The 18,971-nt window shown below is 37.9% G+C and overlaps 1 long non-coding RNA gene across 1 annotated transcript in view; it reads left to right on the forward strand.

Moving 5' to 3' along the window:
* The first annotated feature begins 1,879 nt into the window (after nucleotides 1-1,879).
* Nucleotides 1,880-18,971, forward strand: part of LOC125610570 — a 50,778-nt gene continuing 33,686 nt past the window's right edge. The window contains exons 1-2 of the long non-coding RNA XR_007340571.1: nucleotides 1,880-1,991; nucleotides 16,017-16,085. This is a non-coding gene — a long non-coding RNA (uncharacterized LOC125610570). The remainder of the gene's footprint in view (nucleotides 1,992-16,016; nucleotides 16,086-18,971) is intronic.

Below are 18,971 nucleotides of genomic sequence, written 5' to 3' on the forward strand. Positions count from 1 at the left end.
TGATGCATAGAAGAAAGAAACTGGTAGGCTCAGGTTGGCTAATCACAATTTGAAGCATGAGAATCAGAGGGCTTCCTAAGCAGTACTTATGGAGATTCTTCCTCATAACTGTATCTTTGTCTGTTGAGGAAGCTCTTACCAAATCAGGCCTGTTTTGTCCACTGCACAGCGTGCCAGTCAACAAAACAAGGAGTTTTTGCAAAAAACTAAAAATCATTATTATGGTTTGCATATGAGGTGTCTCTTGAACAACTCATGTGTCGATTCAAGGAATGTTCAGAGTGGTATGACTAGATTGTGAGAGTTAATCTATTTGATGGATTAATAACTTGAATGCCTTTCTAAGTGGTAACTGTAAGCAAGTGGGGCATGGCTGGCTAAAGTAGGTCACTAAGGGCGTGCCATTGGGGATTATATTTTCTTCCCAGCTACTTCTCCCCTGTCTCCCCCCACCCCACCCCAGGCTGCCATGAGCTGAGCATTGGTCCTCCATCACACCTGTTCACCAAGATGTTCTGCCTCATCTCAGGTACAGAGCAACGCAATCTGGTTGACCATGAACTGAGCCTCTGAAACTGTGAGCTCAAAATAAACTTTTCTTCCAAGTTTTTCTTGTCAAGTATTTTTAGTCACAGTGACGAAAAGCTGACTAACACAATCACTAATTATGGAGGTCACACAGCTGAGCTATCTATTATTAGCTTCCCACTAGCTTTCCTGTAGATGACACCTCTGACACATGGGTTATGATGCTAACGGTTGCTTTCCAGGGGCTTGAAGGCTGTTTTTGTCTAAGATATCAACTCTTCACTTGGGTTAATGTTAAGTGTCTGATGGGCACCCTCAGATCATGCTAATGTGACTATTTTCTGAACATGCATCCCAGGAAGAACCATGAAGGTTGATTATGCATGTGCAGACCACTGATTACTTCACCTTCAAGCACCTTTCCCCAATCTTCATATCACTCTGCTTCTTTTTCACACAAATAACCCAAATCCTGTGCTCTGGGAGATGGATCTGAGACTTGTCTCCCACCTCTTCACTTGCCTGTTTTGAGAATAAACTCTCTTTTGCAAAACTCATTTTAGTGATTAACATACTGTGCAACAAGCAAAACAGGCCTGGTTCAGTAACACTGCTATAACAAAATACTGTAGAGTGAGTAACTTATAAAAACCAGAAATTAATATCTGGAGGTTGTTTTTGTGAAGTCCAAGTTCAAAGTCCAGGCAGAATCTGTACTCTGGTGAGTGCCACTTCTTGGTTCATACATGCTGCCTTCTCAGTGTGGCCTCATAAGGTGGGAGGGAGAGGACTTTCTCTGGGGTCCATCTTATACAGACATGAATCTCATCACGAGTACTTCACCTTGACCTAATCACCCCAAAGGCCCCACTTCCTAGTACCATCACCTTAGAGATAAGGATTCCAACACATGAATTTGGGGGAGTGCATAGACATTCAGTCCATTGGACTCCTCTCCCCCATTGCCTTCATCCATTATGCAGAGAAAGGATGACATTTGGCACAGGACTGAACTGGAAGTGACAGACTTGAGAAGAGGCAGAATTCTTGGCGACAGGTTTACTACACTAGAGCCAAGTCCCTGTCAGGGAAGGAGTGGGGCCCTGAAATTTGAGACAGGGTATCTGCATAGAGTCTCCAGAATCTTCCTGCCCTTTCCCTCTAGTTAGAAAATAGAACCACTTTATTTTATTGGAGGACTATTCTAAAGCCTCCAATGACGCAGATGAAATAGAAGACAGTACATGCCCTCTGCAAGATCTAGCCCCCCTCCCATCTTGGACACCAGACCAACAATTGGGGTCAAATACCAGCATGTTCTGATGCTGGCACAGGCCAGCTACAGGAGGAAAGACAGTCTATGCTTCAGTCATACACTACAGGGCCTGGGTAACATATACCAGTGGGGACACATGAATTGTCCTGGGAGAGGGCAGAATCAAAGGGATAGAACAGAAAGTGAGGTAAGAGGGAGATATCAATGGTGGGAGGCTCTTTGGTGACACAACAGATAGCACCCTGGCAAGAGGCCCAGAGGACAGTTTTGACACTATTCTGAGATGGCTCGTGGAAGCTTAGCAATGTGACAGCTCCATTAATTAAAGCTGAATGTCAGAAAAGCCATGGCAGGGATCACAAGCAGAGGAAAGAGTCCAAAGTCTCAGAGGGGTAGAGCTGCAGTTAGTGGAGGGCTCTATCTTGGTGAAGTAACATGGAACATCCATTTCTTCATAGAAGGGACTAGAATTGCTCTTAGGAAGAGACTGTTTTTAAGTGGAAGGTGAGCCATGTTGTGGGGAGAGGGCCTGGTTTAGTAGGAGGCAATCAGACAGGTGACATGGCAAGTCTTCCGACTGGGACAATCAACTGGATGCACAAGACAGCTGAGCTGGGGCTGGGAGAAGGGAGGGAGGAAGGGAGATAGGAGGACTAGACACGTGGCCTGGGGAACAAGCCTGACTCCCAGTGTGGCTATGGCCTGTTGAGGGTCCACAGATGGTGGATGTTAAACTCTCATCAAAGTTGCTATGTTAGTCCTTTTGTCTTTTCAATCTAGCAATTAGCATGTTCTATCACATAAATGCTTGGGCATTGCTTAGCAGAAATTGAAATCTGCATCCTAGGTTTGAACAGACCCAGTCCTGAGCAACATGGCTCAGCAAGACAGCCTCTGAGTAGGGCTAATCTAATGGCAGCAAGACCTGGGCGCTGGAGCTGCTGAGAACATAGGTGTTCCTGGACTTTGATTGGGGGTAGGAAGCGTGGGGCACAATGTCTATGATCTATGGTAAAGGTGTGGCCAGATCCCAAGAGGAATCTTGATTCTGCTTGTCTTGGGCTTCTAGGAGTAGTTTCTAGAGAAACCAATGTTTCCTTGATTCTTATTCTGGAAAACAAGTTTAGCTAAGCAGAGGACAATTTAGTAGGATGGTGAAGATCTAAGTCAGTTTGCAGGAAATGGAGAAGTTAATAGGAAGAGAATTGAGGCAGTATATTGAACTGTTAGTTTAACTTTGAGTTGAAGCAGGAAAATGGAAGGGAACAAATGACAAATTGACCATGTTTGGACAAATGGCTTGATTCTTCCCTGAGCATTTGTCTTATGTAAAAGAAAAATTGGGAGATGATTTCTGAGTTCACCCTACAATTCTATAATTCTAGTAACAATTTTGCTCTCTAATTTAGCATGAAGATACATTTATATTAAACCCACGATCATGGACGGACAGATTTTTGTCCACAAATTCATATGTTGAAGCCCTAAACTCTCAATAAATGGTATTTGGAGGTAGGGCCTTTAGGAGATAATTAGGCTTAGATTAGGTCATGAGGGTGAGGTCCCTACAATGAGATTAGTGCTTTTATAAGAAAAGAAAAAAGACCAGGGTTCTTTTTCTATCATGTGAAGACAGAGCAAGAAGGCAATCATTCACAAGCTAGGAAAAGAGCCTTTAGCAGAAACAACCCTGTTGGACCTTGATCTTGGACTTTCTAGTTTCCAGAACTATGAGATAATCCATGTCTGGTTTTTCAGCCACCCAGTCTATGGTATTTTGTTCTAGCAATCTGAGCTAAGACATCTACCTACTTATTTTCACTTTAACTGCCAAGGCAAAACTCCCATGCATTTGTCCAGAGCATAATAGTTTAAAAAATAGATATTGATCCCTCAGTAACATAAGAAGACTTGGTGGTTAATAACCACTCTTTAGTTGCAGTGTAGTATACTAAGGAGAACCTGGGACATATATCAGAAGAGGTGTGATTCAGCTCTGGAAAGCCCTTACTAACCACATAACTCTGGCAGAATCAAGATCTCTATAACCTCAGTCTGCACATCTCTTTAATGGGAGCTATACCAGACGTTTCTGAGATTCAAGTTGCACTGTAAATGGCAAGTACTAGGTAAATGGTTCTGTTTATTATGATATAAAATGATATTATGTTTATTATATTCTGTTTATTATAATATCATATGATATTATGATATAAAAATAGAAGCTTAAAAAAGACTACAAGTTATTTTATAAATGGAAAAATAAGATATAAAGGCAAATTAATTATTATTATTTTTTTTTAACATATTTATTTATTTATTTATTTTTTTAGTTATTGGCAGACACAACATCTTTGTTGGTATGTGGTGCTGAGGATCAAACCCGGGCCGCACGCATGCCAGACGAGCGTGCTACCACTTGAGCCACATCCCCAGCCCCAAGGCAAATTAATTTTATTCTTGAGATTAAATAACAAAAGAAAATACATAAAACCCACTCTATTGTTTTAGTCACTTATTTTATTTGTTTTGGTGTGGTTCTTATTCAGATTGTGAATTTTTCCTTTCACTGAGTTATTCAATTTTCAAAAATAGGATTAGCACATGGAAATGAATTAAAGCATAAAATATGTTGTTTCTTCATGATTTATTGGAACATGGCAACTGAAAGAAACAGAGGTAAATGGGTCAGGGAAGAGATAAGGAAAGGGAGGAAATGAAGAACCTAACAGGAACAATGCTGGTCTCGATTTCTTGCAGTTCTTTCAACATGTATTGTTTTAACATATCAAGTTTGTGGTTGGAAAAAACAATTATCATGATTTTCCCAAGAAGCAACAGTGAGAGGAATGTAGCAATCAATTTCAGTGAAGGGAGAGTACAAAAAGACATATCCATACCCAACCAAATGAAGAAATCTTTAGCATCCTACTGGGATTCATAAATTATCATGTTCTTGATTTTTTTCCTGCCATGACAACACATTAGTGACAAATGATGTATCCTTATGTATTCCTGCCTTTCCTGCATTCTTTTGACACATTTTTCTGAAATTCATCCCCACCTCAACTCTTCCTTATTTAATTGCCAGCTATTGTGGACTCAATAGTTTCAATTTAGTATGTTATATTTAGATTTTCCACAAAACTAAATTAAAGGAATATCTCTTAATAGTCCTTTTTGCTAATTTAGCTTTTTAAATTACGGTACTAAAAACTTTCAATTTTTCCTCATCCATTTGGATATAAAAGAAAGTATTCTAGTTATTATGTCTTACTGCTTATTTTTAGTAATGGTAATATTAATAAGCAACAAATATAGTGGCTTCCCATACCTGGTATTGAGATGTTTTAAGCAGATGTTTTCTTTCCTGTGACCAAAAGGCCTGACAAGAGCAGTTTTAAGGAGGAAATGTTTATTCTGAGGCTCACGGTTTCAAAGGTCTCCGTTCATAGATGGTTACTTCCAATCCTCGAGGCCTGAGATGATGCAGAAAATCATGGCAAAAGTGTGTGGCAGATAAAAGCAGCTGGGAACATGGCACCAAAAAGCAGAGAGAGCTATGCACAACAAGGACAAAATATCAACCTCAAAGGCACACCTCAGGGCCCACCTCCTCCAGCCACACCCTACCTGCCTACAGTTACCATTCAGTTAATCGCTATTGGGGGATTAATTCTCCAACTGGGTCAAGGCTCATAATATAATCATTTCATCTCTAAACCTTATTGAATTGTCTCACACATGAGACACTAAACCATGATATGAGACAAATAGAACCTAGTAGACAACTTATATAGTGTTATAAAACATTTGGGGCACATTGAAGCTATATCTTAAATTATAAATTGGTTAATAAAACAACGAAAAGTTATCATTACATATCATACAAATGCTGTAGGTAGGTAGATATCAAAGTTTTCTTGGTAATTATTAGTATAATTTTTAATAATAATACATAAGCTTGGGAACTGGGAAAAAAGATGTGGTAAGTGACAGGCTGTGGATGGAACTTTCTCAGTACGTTGTTCTATTTTATCCCGGGTGGAAAAGAGAAATGCAGAGTTTATTAAGCAAGTGTGCTTTGGCATAAAATGTACAATAGACTAGAGATAAATCTGTACTGGCTAGAGAAATATTTGGATTTGCACTATTGCCCAAGTATACAGGAAGGATTTCTGCCTGAGGGGGAAGATCCCTATGGAAAGCGGCCTTCCCCTGATGGAAGGGACAGGGTTGGTGATGTGGTCCAGGACATGAGGTGGAAGAAGCTCTGTGAGAAGACCTATGAGGGGGCCTGGAAGTGGGGCTTCTTTTCTGAGCATCTGACTTGCAGTGATTATGTCTGAGAGACAATTAGATGCTAAAATAAAGAAGCAATTTTAATTGCAACCAATAATACCTGTAGCCACCAATTCAATAATAGAGAACCACCAAAACTTCCCATTAATTTTCAGCCATATCTAAGCTAAAGAGGGAGTCTCAGGCCATGGAACTCCTTTAAGGACCACTATTAGGAGATTAGGGGAAGGGTCCTTCCTCCCTCCCTCCCTTCCTTCCTTCCTTCCTTCCTTCCTTTTCCAAATATCCAAATCAATAGCTCTAAATTTTTTCTTTCTTATTCTTAGTACAATAGTCTCTTCCTACCTGTAGGGGAAGCATTCCAAGACTTCCAGTGAATGCCTGAAATCCTCCATATGCTGAGTTTTGCTATACATAATTGCCTATGATAAAGTTTAATTTGTTAATTAAACACAGAGATTAACAATAATTAATAACAAAATAGAACAATTATAACCACATATTGCAGTAAAAGTTATGTGACTGTGGTCTCTCTCTTTCTCAAAATAACTTATTGCACTGCAACCACCTTTTTCCTTGAGCTGATATGGAGATGACGCAATGCCTGTGTGATGGGATAAATCGAGATGAATGGCGCAAGCGTTGTGACGAATGTCAGGTCACTGTTGACCTTCTGACGATAAGTCAGAAGAATCATCAAGCTATGACTATGCAGGTTGACTGCAGGTAACGGAAGCTTCAGAAAGCAAAACCACAGATAAGGGATAGCTCTCATATTCAAGTAAAGCTGTATTGATTCAGATGCATGATTGAGTAATGAAGAATTGAAATAAGTTGTGATACTTCTCAGTTAACTCGAGAGTCAGGTTAGTTACACTTTTTTATTTTCAGGAGCTATATTATATCATGCAGGTAACTAAAATTGTCATATTTCATTTCTACTTACCAAATGATTCAGTCTTCTTAATATCACTTTACAAATAGGACTTTGAATCGGGGCCAGGTTCTACTATTTTTCTACACTTATATCTTGGAGATTTTGCAATACAGCAAAGTTCAGTATAATGCTAACTTCAGACTGAGAATAAATAGAAAAAAAATCAATTTCACTGAGCATGGAAAACAGAAATCTGCATGAAGTCTTTGTTTTTTACTATACACAATAATGGCTTCTAGGAAATTCTGGAATTAAAAATACCATTGAACATAAAATAGTTTAGAAGGGGAAGAACTATAAAGTTCAAACTCTTTTTTTTTTAAATCAGTATCTTAAGTCATAGAATTTCATCCATTTTTTTTTTGTGTGTAATCTTATTTCAAAAGGGAGATAAACTCTTTTGGAAGCTGCTTTCTCTCAACACTGTTGAACTTCCTCTGAATTCACGTCCAAGTTGTACATTACTGGAATTCAGACACTTGAGTTGACAGCAAAGCCTGCTTCTTCTAATATACCCTTCTCAAGTGCATCCATATTCATCTCCAAAATATTTTATCAAAAGCTCATTTGGGATGGAAGCTATTTGTTAAGACAGCAATTGATGAAGAACATCGTGTTTTCTATTTCATCCATAGTCAATCAGCACTTTTCTCCTCACACAAATGGTTTTGAAAATAAATGAGAAAACAACCAAACAAAATAACCATATCAAGCATCAAACACAGAAGCAGCAGCTATACCCTCTCCTCCTCCTGACTCCTTCTTTTCTAGGTGCAGGTAGAGTGCAGAGTGTGGGAGGTGGTGCTCCTGCTGATGTATTTACTACTTTACATTTGGTTCTTAACTTTAGAAAGCAAATGATGAAGTCTATTGAGCAATGAGGTTCTTCCATATTTTTCTACTTCATTTCACCTCAGAGACACCTTATAAGGCAGGTTACCTTTGGTGACCCTCAGTGTGACCCCATGGTTCCTCCACAAAACCCACAGAGCCACCGGGTGTAGAGAAGAGAAATGCTGTTCTCTAAATGTTTCTTCTTTTACACATACAAAACCCAAATTAATACTAAAATGATCTTTTCCCTGATTCTAGTACCTGTTCTGTCAATAACTATCTGGAAGACATGACTCAACAGCAATTAATATTTCAAACATTAGAATCAGATAATCATAGATGTGAATTCAAACTCCTACACTTAATAGCTCTGTGACCCTGGACAAGTTGAATAAACTTTTCTGGAACCTCTAAAGTGAGGAGGTTAATATTTATCTCATAAGGTTGTTGAGAAAATCATATATAATCTGCCATATATAATCAAAGTGACATTGGAGAAAGTTAATCTTTTCTCTTTGATTCTCAGCATTTTTTTTTAAAAAAGTCAAAATTATTTTGCCAATGTTCTATGGACTTTTGACTTCTTAGGGAATCTCAGGGTTACCTTCCAGTTTTTTCTGTAGGTCACGATTCCCATATGAAGCGGGGAGACTGTATATTCATTAACTTAACCGAAAGTAAATGTTTCAGCTGGTACAATTAATAAGCAACATTGATATTTATTTATTAGAGGTTCATAGATCTGATTATGGTATTAACTCTTGACCTTTGGTGATTTATTTTGTTTCTTGAAGTTTCATTTTCAAAATGGAGATAATTACACCTACTTGACGATGCTATTGTACGAATAGATGAACTAGTATCTGGAAAGAACCTAAGACAGTTCCAGATGAATACTAATGACTAATAAATGGCAATATTATTCCCATTATTGTTATTACACATTAAAAGAGCTGAAGAATTGCTGAGTTATTACGTGGAAGAAAATGAGCAGTCTGATGAATGTAAATGATAAAAAGAAATCACATAAGCTCCCTACATGCATAGGTCAGAAACACTCATTGAACAATTTCCAAATCCAGGCTAAGGGTCCACCTACTGGAAGCAATTTTTGGGGATTCAGAATTTTGAGTAAAAAAAAGAACCTCATAGAACTCTTTAGATTTTATCATAGCATTTGGATCTTTAGCATCAAAAAAGAAGAGGCATTTTTTTTTTTTTTTTGCTTAGTATTTCAACAACAGATTCTATCTTCTACGGAGTCACTAATTTGGGAAAAATTCCTTATCAGCTCAGGGCCTGAATTTTTCTTTTCTGTAGTATTTACTATAAAGATGGGCTCTCTCCTCCATCTTGTTAAGCACATTTTCTCCTTTTATTCCATCCTTCATCTCATTGGATCATTAGTACCAATTGTGTCAGTTCCCCTGAAATATCTCTTTATTTCCCTCCTCATTTTCATTCAGGTTCTACCTTCATTAAATCTATTCAATAGAAAATCTGCCAAGTGAACAAGGGAACCAGTACGGGGGTCAGGGAGTGGTGATTTCACCTGGATATTTGCTGGATAACTGAAATGGGCACTATTATTAGTAGTACCCAAGAAAACAATTATATTCTTTTACCTCGAAGTTATTTTTTTGTTAAATAAGCAACACATATTTATGAGAAGTCAAGATCTGGCTGTGGCTATGATAAATGGTATTTGATTGAAGAACACAAATTCCTGAGTTCTTTGCTTTGACCCATTGACCTCCTTCCCTTCTGAGGTTACTAAAAGAAAATTTATCTTAGGGACTAAAAGCCTTATCAGGTTGGAAAGAAATGCCTTTTCTTTAGTTGAAGCTGTTTCAAGTACTAATGCAGAGAGTGGGAAGCTGGGCTGGACTTGGTGGGCACTGCCTCCCTCGGGTGGTTACTCTGATCCGCCTGGACACAGGCACACTGTTTGACTTGTGCCACTGCATGTGTAGAAGTCTGAGAAGTTGTACTTCAGTGGGACAAACACACATCTTTCTAACCAGAGAAAAAGGAATAGGGAGAATATTGTTCTTTTTGAGCTTATTTAAGCTCTTCTGACTCCATCTTTAGAATCTGAGCAATCTTCCTTCTTAGGACAGAATAAAGTTGGGAAGAAAAACCACTTGTAGGACAGGAGCCTCAACCCAGCCTACTCATTGGAGGAACTTTAAAAATATCGACATCGGAGCCCTTACCACAGACTAACCAGAATCCCAGGGGTTGGGGCCTAGGTAGTTTTAAGAAAGCTTCCAATGTTCACATGTATGAGGCATTGGGTTCAATTCTCAGCACCACATATAAATAAATGAATCAAATAAAGGTTCATCAACAACTCAAAAAATATATAAATATAAAACTTAAAAAAACAGAGTGTGTGTATTATTTTGCAGTTCCCTTAAAGAAAGGGGCTGCCTGATTGCAGCCAGGATTGAATGTAACTGTCCTAAAAGTTAATATTATTGTTATGAAAAACTACAGACAGAAATAAACACAAAGTGATCCCACTACTCAAAAATAATGACATTGCCACTATAGTCTTCTACATAATTGTATCTTCATTTCTAAATCTAAGAGATATTTTAAAACAATCTGAGGAATTAATTTCTGTAACCTAATAAAAGGTACATTTTAAAAGTTTCCCTTTTTATAATTTGTTCTATTTCTGAACATGAATATTTCCTGAAGCCATTAGCCCAAAATGGAAAAACATCTCTCAAACATGTTGTTCCCTCTTTAAATCCTTTCTCCCTCTTGCCCTTTGCTGTAGTCTGTGTTGTTTCCCAGGTACCCTTCAGCTTCAGGTCTTCCATGCGCACAGGACCACCCTTGCTTGAGTTCTCCAGCCACTTGACAGTTCCCTCCTGGAGTGGAGGCAGTCTTCTTACCACATTGTGAACTTATCTCTGAACCCTTTCTGCAGTAAAGGCTGAAGTTTGGTAACTGTGATATTTTTAAATATTCTCCTCCTATAGGTAAATGAAATCCCTTTTAAAAGGGTGTGGGTATTGGGCTGGGGTTGTGGCTCAGTGGTAGAGTGCTTGCCTCACATGTGTGAGGCACTGGGTTCAATTCTCAGCACTACATATAAATAAATGAATCAAATAAAGGTTCGTCAACAACTCAAAAAATATTTTAAAAAGACTTAAAAAAAAAGAGTGTGGGTATTATTTTGCAGTTCCCTTAAAGAAAGGGGCTGCCAGAAGAAAACAAGGACTGGAAGGTGATTCTTCAGGGAAAGACCCACTCTTTTCTCTCCCAAGAATACTCTCGGGATATATTTGGAATCCCTCCACTTCGTGTTTCATTCATTTTGAATGTTTCAGTTCCCATGTTCCTTCCACAATGCAGGCAAAAATCTTCATTCATTCATTTCATTGAAGAACTAAAATACCTATATTACGAATTATGCTGCTATAAAAAACATTGATGTGGCTGTGTCCCTGTAGTATGCTGTTTTTAAATCCTTTGGGTATACACCGAGGACAATAGCTAAACTGTGGAACCAATCTAGATGCCCTTCAATAGATGAATGGATTAAAAAATGTGGCATATATACACAATGGAATATTACTCAGCAATAAAAGAGAATAAAATCATGGCATTTGCAGGTAAATGGATGGCGTTGGAGAAGATAATACTAAGTGAAGTAAGCCAATCTCAAAAAACTAAATGCCAACGTATTCTTTGATATAAGGAGGCTGATTCATAGTGGGTTAGGGAGAGGGAGCATAGGAGAAGTAGATGAACTCTAGACAGGGCAGAGGGGTTGGAGGGGAAGGGAGGAGGCATGGGGTAATTAATGATGGTGGAATGTGATGATCATTATCATCCAAAGTACTTTTATGAAGACACGAATTGGTGTGAATATACTATGTATACAACCAGAGATATGAAAAATTGTGCTCTATATGTGTAATAAGAATTGTAGTGCATTCTGCTGTCATACATAAATTAAAAATAAAAATTAAAAAAAGAAAAAAGTACCTATACTACAACAAAGTGAGGGTATGGAGCATGGTTCTGAGTGTGCCTAGTGACCTTGGGAAGAAAGCTTACTGTGGGAACCTGATGTTCAAAAGGCATGGGGAGGAAGTGACATCAAAGTCGGGTCTGAAATGAACGATAACAGAGGAGCACCCAAGAGTTAGCGAAAAGGAAAATGTAGGCAGAAGAAATGTAGCAGAAGAGGAACAAGGTCAGCATTTCAACCAAGAGGTTGTTCTGGCATGGTCTAGGTTGTGTGGAAGGCAATTGTGAGAGATGTAGGTATAAAGGAAGGTAGTAGACGGGCCCTGGAAGGGTCTCACAGTCAAGCAGAGGAGAGGTAGCACTTCCTTCTGTGCTCACTGGGGAACACTGAAGAATCTTGAGCAGGAGTGTGATAATAGAATTGACCTCTATAAAAATGAGTAGGAATAATTTGGAGGACGATATGAGGAAGAAATGGTTGCAAAGCTAGTGCCTTGACAGAGTTGATAGGAATTGAGGACCTCAAATGGGATAAGGGTAATGGATATAATGAACACTGAAAATGTATTCATTCTAATTATTCATTAGGATAAAGTAATTAGATAAGTTTTCCATATAGCATTTAAGGGGAAAGAAGGAAAATGTGAATCCAGGGTTATAAGTCTGGACAACTGTAAGAATGATTTCCTATAATGGAAACCAGCAATGTAGGAAGAGTCAGTTGGGGAGTTGAGACAATTAAGAAGATATGATAGATACTACAGAGAGTATTTCGGAGCCAGGCGTGGTGGTGCATGCCTATAATCCCAGCAGTTCTGGAGGCTGAGACAGGAGGATTGTGAGTTCAAAGCCAGCCTCAGCAATTTAGTGAGGTCCTAAGCAACTCAGCAAGACCCTGTCTCTAAATAAAATACAAAAAAGGCCTGGGATGTGGCTTAGTGGTGAAGTATCCTGGGTTCAATCCCTAGTACCAAAAAAAAAAAAAAAAAAAAAAAACCCAGTACAAAATTTAGCCTCATTAAATTGCCAAGGCTGGCTTTGAAGCTTGCAATTCTCCTGCTTCAGCCTCCCAAGTTGCTAGAACTATAGGTGGGCACCACTGCGCCTGGCATATTTCCCTAACTCTTGGGTGCTCCTATGGCATATTTTAGATAGCTTCAATACATATATAAATGCATAAATGGCCAACAAAGTTTTGAATTTCAAACCCTAAAGGAAAAAAATTTTCAAATGTTGTAAAAGACTGTAAAAAATGAATTAGAAAAAAAAATGACCTCCTCTACTTTGTAAGGAAGTTTAGATTTTAAATTATCTCAATCCATTTGGGTCAGGCAGGTAAACTTCTTCCTAGAAAATCTCTCCAGAAATTGTGTTTATAGCTCCTTACATAATCATCAAATATTTACCTTCTACCAAGGAGATTCTAGTACAAATAAAGAGGATCCCTTGCGTGTAGTATTACAACAAAGTAAAAATAAAAGCCAAACAAGGTGGTTGAGTAAAAAAATAAAAATAAAAACTACACGGAAAGATCCTTTACTGAGTCCTATTAAGATTTTATAGAGGAAACAGCACTAATTACTTCTGAGTAGGGGTTAATTGTCTCTGTTGAGGATTAGAGGATGAGGGGGCAGTTTCCTAGCAAAACAATTAATGTTTCTCCTCCCCGACCTCCTTCCAGCCCTCCCAGAGGTCTTAATTTTAACTCAACTAACCTGCTATAGAAAACATATTAAGTTGCTTCATTTTTAAGCCTATATGAAAGTTCAATTGAAAAAAAAAAGTCATAAGAGAAAATCACACGTGTTTATCAAGTAATTTTATTATTAGGCTGCTTTGTAGTCCTCTTTCTATATTGCAATTTACAGTGTATAGGAATGTGCACAGTTATGTACTTCATACTTAAATAGGTCTGAAGATATTTTGCAAAAACAATGACTTGTGCAGCACCTACAAACCAAATTCCACGTGAATGACTTCATTTATCCCCATAATGACTTGCTAAGGTAGATTCCATTATTATAGTCAGTCTTTGTCATGTCTTCTGCATTTGCAAATGCACCTATTTCCTAAAATCTGTTTGTAAATTGGTGGCACTTTGCAGTCATGTGTGGATATGCACAAGGCAGGGAAAGAATTTGAGGTGCCTGACTTGCATGTTCCCAGCTAGGGTGGCATAAAAGGATGGTCACTCTCTGCCTTCTTGTTTCATCTCTTGTACTGTAAACAAGTGTCTGATTTGCAATCTATTTATTGCCATGTTTTCCTGCTTTATGTAAGTGAGTTTGCAGTTTAAAATGGCCCCACAAGTAGAGCTGAAGTACTGTCTAGTGTTCTTAACTGGAAAAGACTGTGATGTGTCTTGGGGAGGAAATAAGAGTGTGAGGTTAGCTCTGTGCAGGCATGAGTTACAATGCCAGTGGTGGTGAGGTCAATGTTAATGAAATTTAAACAGAAACACACATAGAACAAGGCTATGCATTGATTGGTAACTAAAAGGTGCAATCAAAGGCTCACAGGAACCAAGCCCCAGGTTTCCCCTAGGAGCAATGTCTCAGTCTTCACTAATCCAGTTTGCCACAACTTTGGAACAAGATCCAACTGGTATCTCCATTTTGTGGATGAGAAAGCTGAGACCCAGGATCAGATGCCCCAAAGCTTCCTGTATCTAAAGTGGGATCCACTTTATTCAGATGACTGACCTCAATGCTCAGCTGCCTCTAAAATCCTAGTCTAAAATTGTCCTTCTGCTCCTTTCCATAGTCGCTCTGGTTGTTTATATTGGCTATGTCACCCTTTTGAATTCTGAGAAACATTTCTTCCACTTAGAGTTTGGAATGTGTCCTTTCCTGGATGCCACTGGAGCATAGCAATTGGGGCTGTCCTTTGAGGACAGACTAGGGCTGGGCATTTGCACTTCTCTGATGTCTGTCCCCTACTCGCTCCAGCTGACAGGGCACGAGTAGCTGTAGAGTGGCTATTTCACATGGAGGAGGCATGAGAGTGTGATGGAGGGGACAGAGGAAATGTCAGTCCTTACACAGGGTCAAAGGAATTGGCAACCGTTTTTCTTATTCCTAAGAATTCTGAACATAGCACTCCATGAAACCTGGCATCATTGCCTACATTTTATTCCTCAGTCAACAACTGATTGCTTAGCTCTTCGTTTCAACCCACCAGCAATATTAAATATTCATCCACAACTTACTGAAAAATCTTAGCTGTTTTCAGTCACTTAAGGAAACCAGAGCATTTACAGATTGCTAGCAGTACAACCATGTTACAAACAGCACGTGCTTCTGCTTAACACAAAGTGCACACACACCCACCTTAATTGGCAAGCCTTTGTTTTCCCAGAACTCTGTGCTTCCAGAGACTAACACTTGGACTTCATGTTTAAGAAATCATTTTTTTTCCTGAATACAAAATTAGTATGCATTAACTGTGGACTATTTGAGAAATTGAGAAAAACAAAGAGAAGACTGTAAAAGGTATTTGTTATTCTATCACTCATATGTAAATCTTCTTAGTATGTTGCTATGCCCCTTCAGTATTTTTCTCATCTGTGGTTGATACAGTAATATTGCATTCTAAACTTTTAAACTTAATGTTACACATTTCCCCTTATTTTTTAAAAGATACAGTTAATACTCTTTAAATCACAGCAAAATATTTTAGGATATGTGTTCATCAAAAATTATTTATGAATTTCAGGTAGATTTACACTCAGGTAGTTTGCTTGTTTTTGATATTATACAACAACTCTAAAAGAATCCTTGGAGTAAAAACTTGGACACATTTCTGATTATTTTGTTTGGAAAAAACATTCAAAATGAAATTGGTACATCAACAGTGTGCACATTTTTGAGATTTTTGAAGGACTTACACCCAGTTGCAGTGTAAATATGTGTTAGCATCCCAACATCTTTTGCTTTCTAACTGAATTTCCTGTATGTCAGCAAATATATTAGTGATGTGGTGGATAGGCAAGGTAAGGCCTAGAGAAATGTATTCAAGAAGAGAAATTTCTACCTCTTAAATCTCAGAAGTGTTGGTAATAGACAAGGGAAAGTTAGAACCTGATTTGGGGTGAAGAAGTTCTGTGCATTTGGCTAGCTGTCCTAAGGGACCCATTTTTTCCCCCCACAGAAAGTTCCAGATCATCTTGGGACAGGACGTATACTTGAACTTGCCTGGAATAACTGCTGTAATGGCACAGTGAGTATTGAATGCCCTAGACTGATTCTCTACTCAAAACCAGCCATTTCTCCTGTATCTGGCCAAATTCCCAAACAATATTCAATCTGGAGCTCAGAACACTCATAAAAATCAGCAATTTTTGCAGGTGTGATGCTTCAGGGTAGAGTTCCATTGGGTAAATTCCTTTTAGTGATGAAATAGAATCATTCAGTGCAATGAGTCTGTATCTGCAGCTGCAAGTATCTATTTTCATCTCCTGAAAGATTACCATTTTTTCATCAGTGACCAATGTCATTGATTCAGTTGTGACTATTATGCCTAGAGAAAAACAACTACTACCAGGACATCAATTTTCCTGCTTATGGAGAAATTAATGATCAATTCTTAGCAGGAAATATGTACTGCTTACACCTAGCAATAAAGAAACAGCCAGGCCTATTCACTTGCCCCTTCCAAAGTATGAGAGTGAAATGAATCAGATCCAATAAAGTATTACACATGATTTATATGACAGATCAAACATTCTTTTTGGGATCTGAACAAATCAGATGACACAGAGTGATAGTATTCCTCCTCTTCACCAAGCAAATTTGTATTGGGCTCATTTTTACTTTATGCATGCCCAAATTCGTCAAAAGGATAAAAAAATTTGATCCTTCTTTGGTTTTTCTGAGTAGTAGTGGTGACAACAAATGATATTTACTCTGGGAACTGTGCTTGTGTTAAAACTCACTTATTCATTAACAAGCAATTTCAATGCTGGTTGTCACGGCTGGCAAAAATTGTTCAGCAGACTGTTTGTCTTTGAGGCCAATACTTCCTCTTCTTGTACACTTTCTTCATTTTCTGTTGCTCCCACTTCCTGTCTTGCAACCTGGTCAGAGAAGAATCTGATAAATTTTCAGTAAGAAGATAATAATGCATTTGATCCCTCCTAGAAATATTTTAATTTAAAAGTAGGACCCCAAGAAAGGAGACACTCTTTTAACAAAAAAGTAATTAATTTCTAGTGTGGGCTTTTATGCCATTGTGTATGTATGTTTAAAAAGATGCATGTTTATTTTGGTGGTAAGAGGCATGTGGGAAATATTGGAATCCAGACTAGAAGAATATTTCCCTGTAATTCAGTTATTTTTATTTGGCCAAAGGGATTGTTGATTAAACTGACAAATTGTCAATGTAAACAGCCAGGTGGTTGGTGAAACCCTCATTCCTTTTTCATTTAGAGTTTTGTAGACTTTATTCACGTTCCTGCTATTGCATGAGCAGAATTTAGAAGATGTAAAGATTTGATTACTATTAAAATCACTGACTATGTTCTTCTATTGTTAAAAACTTCTTCATGGTTCATTTAAGCAAATTTATTCTTGATGGGATTAGAAATGTTTCCATAGCTCGTTGTTATTTTATTTTTTGAACTAGGAAAAAAAATATATGTGCTTAAATTTAACTTATTACAATTCCTAGTCAGTAGTGAAACATAGGATTTTAGAAGTGATAAGCAAGATAAATTTTTCTGGTCCTTGGTGTACTCTCCAGCAGTTATTATTCTTTCAGAATTCAGATTTATTATTATTTTTTAGATAAAAATATCCACTCTACATGGCAAGGAAAGAATGAAGAGTCTGTGTACAAGTGGATGGGAGATTTTCTGGTGTGATTTCATGGTACATACCTTTTAAATTATTTTACATGTTTTTTATTAAGAGGAAAATTGTGATTTATCCTTTTGATCATAAGCCGCATACATCTGAGTCTACCAGGAAGCATTTTAAATATTTTTGTTTTTAATTTCGGTTAGATGAGTAAACTCTCAGAAACAGTTTGAAATCATTTCTTCATTCTTTTAGGAGAGTTGCCAGTACATAGTGTTAAGAAAAGGCTCCATCTATGTTTTGGTTTTGTCACTCATATTTAATAATTATTGTATGTCGATGTACCAGGAGCTTCTCCTGGATCAAGCTACCCAGGTTCTTTATCAAAATAAAGCAAAAGCCCAGAGCCACATAGAATGTGCCTTGTAGATTTTGTTGTTGACCTTGCACAGTTCAGAAGCTGAAAGTCAGGTAAGATGATACACATTATACAATAAAACTTTGACTCTGGTCAGAAAAATCTTAGGTTCTTAGGTTGTTTTGAAGAATTCTGCAGAAGGAATTTGATCAAATGTTGCTCTAATGTTTTAATTTCATGATTCGTTCTCTTCAAATATCACTCACTGGTTTTCACCTTAGAAAGTTCCATTGACTTGCTGGCATTGTGGTGTTTTCAAAAATGGATCATAGCATTTAGAAAGAGCATTCACCATGACCACTGCCACCACCAACATTGACAACTTGATTCTCACTTGGTTGAAATCAATTTATCTTGGTGGGATTTCACAGTGTAAAAGTGACAGGTGGAGTGTAGATATACCATCCAATTATGCTGTGGTTTATTTAAGGCATGTATCCACAGAGGACTGAACTTAGCAGAACTCAAAAATGGGGGTGGGGAACAGGTTAAGCAAATGACTGATTAGCAAAAGAAATTGATTATTGAAACGGACAGGAAACTCATAGGAAATTGTTCTTAGATATCCAGGTTAAAAGTCAGGCTGTATTTAGGGGGGGAAAAAAGACTTCAAGTGCTGATCAAATGCCAATCCTTGAGGGATTAAGGCCTTATCTTACACCTCCATAAAGGAATTAAGGAAAGTATATGATGAGATTTCTGGAGAAATACATACACTGTTCATTTAGTGAGAAATGAAAGGAATGAATGTTGCTATAAAACTTTTTATACTGCAGACCTGAACCAATTCACAGGATTTTTCAGGCAAATGTCACTAGAATTCATGCACCTGTCAATCCAACAAGTTATGGTGAGTGCCTACCAAGTTCTTGGCATTAGAATAACTGCTGA

The sequence above is a fragment of the Marmota marmota genome, unplaced genomic scaffold (genome assembly GCF_001458135.2).
Source record: "Marmota marmota marmota unplaced genomic scaffold, marMar, whole genome shotgun sequence".
NCBI classification, from domain to species: Eukaryota; Metazoa; Chordata; class Mammalia; order Rodentia; family Sciuridae; genus Marmota; species Marmota marmota.